Source organism: Salmo trutta, chromosome 6 (assembly GCF_901001165.1).
Source record: "Salmo trutta chromosome 6, fSalTru1.1, whole genome shotgun sequence".
Classification (NCBI taxonomy): Eukaryota; Metazoa; Chordata; class Actinopteri; order Salmoniformes; family Salmonidae; genus Salmo; species Salmo trutta.
The window spans coordinates 59,216,967-59,222,966 of record NC_042962.1 but is presented as its reverse complement, the minus strand read 5'-3'; positions in this window follow the sequence as shown (position 1 = coordinate 59,222,966).

Sequence of the window (6,000 nt, the reverse complement as noted above, 5' to 3'; positions counted from 1 at the left end):
AGCTTACGGACAATGTCAAATGTGATATAGAGAATCACCTGAGTGAGTTGGGTGCGCAAATACGCAGGTACTTTCCTGAAATGGGTGATACAAACAACTGTATTCATTATCCCTTTCATGCCCTGCCTCCAATCCACTTACCGATATCTGAACAAGAGAGCCTCATCGAAATTGCAACAAGCGGTTCTGTGAAATTTGAATTTAATCAGAAGCCACTGCCAGATTTCTGGATTGGGCTGTGCTCAGAGTATCCTGCCTTGGCAAATCGCACTATTAAGACACCGATGCCCTTTGCAACCACATACCTATGTGAGAGTGGATTCTCGGCCCACACTAGCATGAAAACTAAATACAGGCACAGACTGTGTGTGGAAAATGATTTAAGACTGAGACTCTCTCCAATACAACCCAACATTGCAGAGTTATGTGAATCCTTTCAAGCACACCCTTCTCATTAACCTGTGTTGAGTTATTCACAATTTTCGATGAGCAAATAAGGTTTTACATGTAAGATGGTTAAATAAAGAGCAAAATGATTGATTATTATCATATTATTATTTGTGCTCTGGTCCTATAAGAGCACTTTGTCACTTCCCACGAGCTGGGTTGTTACAAAAACTCACACTCATTCTTATGTTTAATAAATGTATAGTATAGTGTGTGTGTGTGGGAGGCTTACAATGATGGCAAAAAACAACATTTGAGAGTGCGCTGACCCTGGTTGTTACGGCTGTCGTAGAGAGGGGACCAAAGCGCAGCGTGGTAAATGTTCATTATATTTATTCAACAATGAAAACACTAGAACAAAGAAACAAACCGAAAAGCCAAACAGTTCCTTCAGGTAACGAAATACAAAACAGAAAATAACTACCCACAAAACACAGGTGGGAAAAGGCTGCCTAAGTATGATTCCTAATCAGAGACAACAATAGACAGCTGCCTCTGATTAGGAACCATACTCTGCCCAACACAAAGAAATACAAACCATAGAATGCCCACCCGACACCCTGACCTAACAAAATAGAGAAATAAACCGTCTCTCTCAGGTCAGGGAGTGACACTGGTGCTAGAGGGGGTATGCAGCTGGAGGTTGAATGTTTGAAGGGGTACGGGACTATAAAAAGTTTGGGAACCACTGGGCTAGACATAAAGAGACAGGGGGGGCTGTTTCACTCAGTGGGATGCTTTCTCCAGATACATTCAGCCTCTTGTGAATTTAAGGAAAATGATGAAACACAAAGAGACGAAAGATACATGAATTTATGTTTTGTTCTTTTTTTTTTTTGTCAATGTTTTTGGGGAAGTCTGGCTTCCTTTGGCATCCACGAATACACACCACTGGTCAACACAGTAACACAGTCACAAAACCCTAGGTTGAGTTGCCTCAGGTTGACTACTCTGAGCTCCCAGCTCTCCTACCAGGACGCAGTCTTAGAACAACCCTTCATCTTAGTGTGTTGGGGCAGTGGTTGGGAGGTATAGCTATGATTAGACTACATTTCCCAGTAGAGGTATCAATGCCATCCCCCATGTTATTGAGCTGGGCCAGAGCTGTTTGTGTGTGTGTGTGTGTGTGTGTGTTTGTGTGTGTGTGTGTGGAGTCAAATAGCTGGGGTTGACTACTTTAGATTATGCTCAGTCCCTGTGAGTGTAGACTAACAGAGGACTTCACACATCACTGACATGCCATTGGCTTTGTCAGCACTATCGGCAGAATTCTGTCAATTAGCTAATCAATATGTTAATATTGATTTGAGAGAATGTACATCCTTATCTGTCGTGTGTGTGTGCATGTGCGTGCGTGTGCGTGTGTGTGGTTCATGGTGTACTATTATATTCCCCGTCTTGTGCATTCAGCTCATGTCCATGTAAAACTATTAACAGCCTTGAAGAGGCTTGTTCTTGTTCCAACAGAGGATACTGTGTACCTACATATCTACCCAGGGTCTGTGTTGGCTAGCTCCCTGTCTCCCTGTGAAGCCTGTTGAGGGGTAGACTACCTGTACCAGGAGCTTGTACCAGGAGCTCTCAGAGAAGCTCTCTCCATCTCGCCTCACAGAACAGTCTGCCCTCACTGTTGCTGTGACTACCGGCAATCGTCATGGCAACCTGCGGTGGATGGGGAGGAGGGAAAGGAATGTCTAAAAGCACTGGGTGAAAAGATAAACTCTATTTAGTGGTATTTAGTGGAACTTAATGGTATTTAGTGGTATTTAATGGTATTTAGTGGTACTTAATGGTATTTAGTGGTACTTAATTGTATTTAGTGGTATTTAATGGTATTTAGTGGTACTTAATGCTATTTAATGGTATTTAGCGGTACTTAATGGTATTTAGTGGTACTTAATGGTATTTAGGGATACATAATGGTATTTAGGGGTATTTAATGGTATTTAGTGGTATTTAGTGGCTTTTTAATGCCAAATGAATGGTATAGACTACAGTCTATTATTTTTTGTTGAATACCTATTACCAAACTAGCTGGTTTGGTGGAGGTCCCTGTTCCTGTCAGAGTGTATGAGCGAGGATATGTGGGAATGTGGCTCTCTGTTTGTAGGCCTCTCCTCAAGATGTATAGCAAACAATGAAAATAGAATGGATTTAAACAGTGACATTCCAGATGTTGAAAACACATAGCGTTGTATTGTGTGGACATGAACATTTCAATATGACCTAAAGGAGAATGGACAGCTCAATGGTTTTGGAAAACATTTTCTGTCTAGACCTACATAATACTTAATTCCATATGGTTTGTGAGTAACCCCTTGCTCCAACCTTGGCCTGGGGGTGGGTAGGAGTTGCTCCAACCTTGACTTGAGGGTGGGTAGGAGTTGCTCCAACCTTGACTTGAGGGTGGGTAGGAGTTGCTCCAACCTTGGCCTGAGGGTGGGTAGGAGTTGCTCCAACCTTGGCCTGAGAGTGGGTAGGAGTTGCTCCAACCTTGGCCTGAGGGTGGGTAGGAGTTGCTCCAACCTTGGCCTGAGGGTGGGTAGGAGTTGCTCCAACCTTGGCCTGAGGGTGGGTAGGAGTTGCTCCAACCTTGGCCTGAGGGTGGGTAGGAGTTGCTCCAACCTTGGCCTGAGGGTGGGTAGGAGTTGCTCCAACCTTGGCCTGAGGGTGGGTAGGAGTTGCTCCAACCTTGGCCTGAGGGTGGGTAGGAGTTGCTCCAACCTTGGCCTGGGTAGGAGTTGTTTATCCCCCCTCCTGAATAAATAGATTGGAATTAGGGAAAATCAATACCTAATCAGTTCCTTACCTAATTCCAAGCAGTATGTAGCGTGTTAAAGAGGAACTCCTGTGAAAATGAGCCTCTTCCATTTGAATATCTGTTCTGAGGTTCTGGTTATAGTTCTGTAGATCTGTGTCGGTCCAAAAACACTTTAATCTAGATCTGATTCTGAACTATCAGAACAAGGCTGAAAGGGAATTTAAAAACAAAAACAAAACATGCATGTGTATTGTGTGTGCTAGTTCTTGAGTGTGTGTGTGTGTGCACACACGTGTGTTTGCATGTGAGCATGCAAGTGTGTGTATGTTTGTCCCAGTCCCATTTGACTCCCCCTGGTCGCTCCCTAAAGGTCATTGATCCCCCCCCACCCAACCAACCACAGACTCTAATTCCTCTCTGATTACCATTCCACCGCTGTGACTGGTAATTAAACCTGGGAGGATAACAAGGTCACTTGCCAGGTCAGAGGGAAAGGTCACACCATAACACACACACACACACACACACACACACACACACACACACACACACACACACCACACACATAAACACAAACGTGCACACATGCATGCAGGAGAGGAGGTTCTCCTGTTTCTCATGGCACTTCACTATACAAAAATAATTCAAGATTAGCCTGCAAGACCCTCCGACCACCCCCAACCACCACCACCCTGACCAACTCTCTCTCCACTCACAACCACCACCACCCTGACCAACTCTCTCTCCACTCACAACCACCACCACCCTGACCAACTCTCTCTCCACCACCCCCACCACCCTGACCAACTCTCTCTCCACTCACAACCACCACCACCCTGACCAACTCTCTCTCCACCACCCCCACCACCCTGACCAACTCTCTCTCCACTCCCAACCAACCACCACCCTGACCAACTCTCTCTCCACTCCCCACCACCACCCTGACCAACTCTCTCTCCACTCACAACCACCACCACCCTGACCAACTCTCTCTCCACTCCCCACCACCACCCTGACCAACTCTCTCTCCACTCCCAACCACCACCACCACCACCACCCTGACCAACTCTCTCTCCACCCCCAACCACCACCACCACCACCCTGACCAACTCTCTCCACTCCCAACCACCACCACCACCACCACCCTGACCAACTCACTCTCCACTCCCCACCACCACCCTGACCAACTCTCTCTCCACCCCCAACCACCACCACCACCCTGACCAACTCTCTCTCCACTCCTCACCACCACCCTGACCAACTCTCTCTCCACTCCCCACCACCACCCTGACCAACTCTCTCTCCACCCCCAACCACCACCACCACCCTGACCAACTCTCTCTCCACTCCTCACCACCACCCTGACCATCTCTCTCTCCACCCCCAACCACCACCACCACCACCCTGACCAACTCTCTCTCCACTCCCCTGACCAACTCTCTCCCCACCACCACCACCACCCTGACCAACTCTCTCTCCACTCCCCACCACCACCCTGACCAACTCTCTCTCCACTCCCAACCACCACCCTGACCAACTCTCTCCCAACCACCACCACCACCACCCTGACCAACTCTCTCTCCACCCCCAACCACCAGCACCACCACCCTGACCAACTCTCTCTCCACCCCCAACCATCAGCACCACCACCCTGACCAACTCTCTCTCCACTCCCAACCACCACCACCACCACCTTGACCAACTCTCTCTCCACTCCCCACCACCACCCTGACCAACTCTCTCTCCACCCCCAACCACCACCACCACCACCCTGACCAACTCTCTCTCCACTCCCCACCACCACCCTGACCAACTCTCTCTCCACCCCCAACCACCACCACCCTGACCAACTCTCTCTCCACTCCCCACCACCCTGACCAACTCTCTGCCCACCACCACCACCACCCTGACCAACTCTCTCTCCACTCCCCACCACCACCACCACCACCCTGACCAACTCTCTCTCCACTCCCCACCACCACCACCCTGATCAACTCTCTCCCAACTACCACCACCACCACCCTGACCAACTCTCTTTCTACTCCCAACCACCACCACCCTGACCAACTCTCTCTCCACTCCCAACCACCACCCTGACCAACTCTCTCTCCACCCCCAACACAACCACCCTGACCAACTCTCTCTCCACTCCCCACCACCACCACCCTGACCAACTGTCTCTCCACTCCCCACCACCACCACCCTGACCAACTCTCTCCACTCCCCACCACCACCCTGACCAACTCTCTCTCCACTCCCCACCACCACCACCACCACCCTGACCAACTCTGTCTCCACTCACAACCACCACCACCCTGACCAACTCTCTCTCCACCACCCCCACCACCCTGACCAACTCACTCTCCACTCCCAGCCACCACCCTGACCAACTCTCTCTCCACCACCCCCACCACCACCCTGACCAACTCTCTCTCCACTCCCAACCACCACAGGCCTCAACAAATCTGACAGGAGACATCTGTCAGGTAATCAGATGTTGCAATAAATAAAATAATATTCTCCATGTCAGAATGAGGAATAGTATCTGTTGTGTATTTCACTGGATCATCATTCTCAATGGGACGACTCATTCAGAAATGGAACATTTCTACCTCTCTCTCAGCATGCACTGTGAACACCAAGCCAGACAGGACAGACCATTTGCTTACCGCCCCAATAGGTCCACAGATGATGCAATCGCCATCACACTGCACACTGCCCTATCCCATCTGGACAAGAGGAATAACTATGTTAGAATGCTGTTCATTGACTATAGCTCAGCATTCAACACC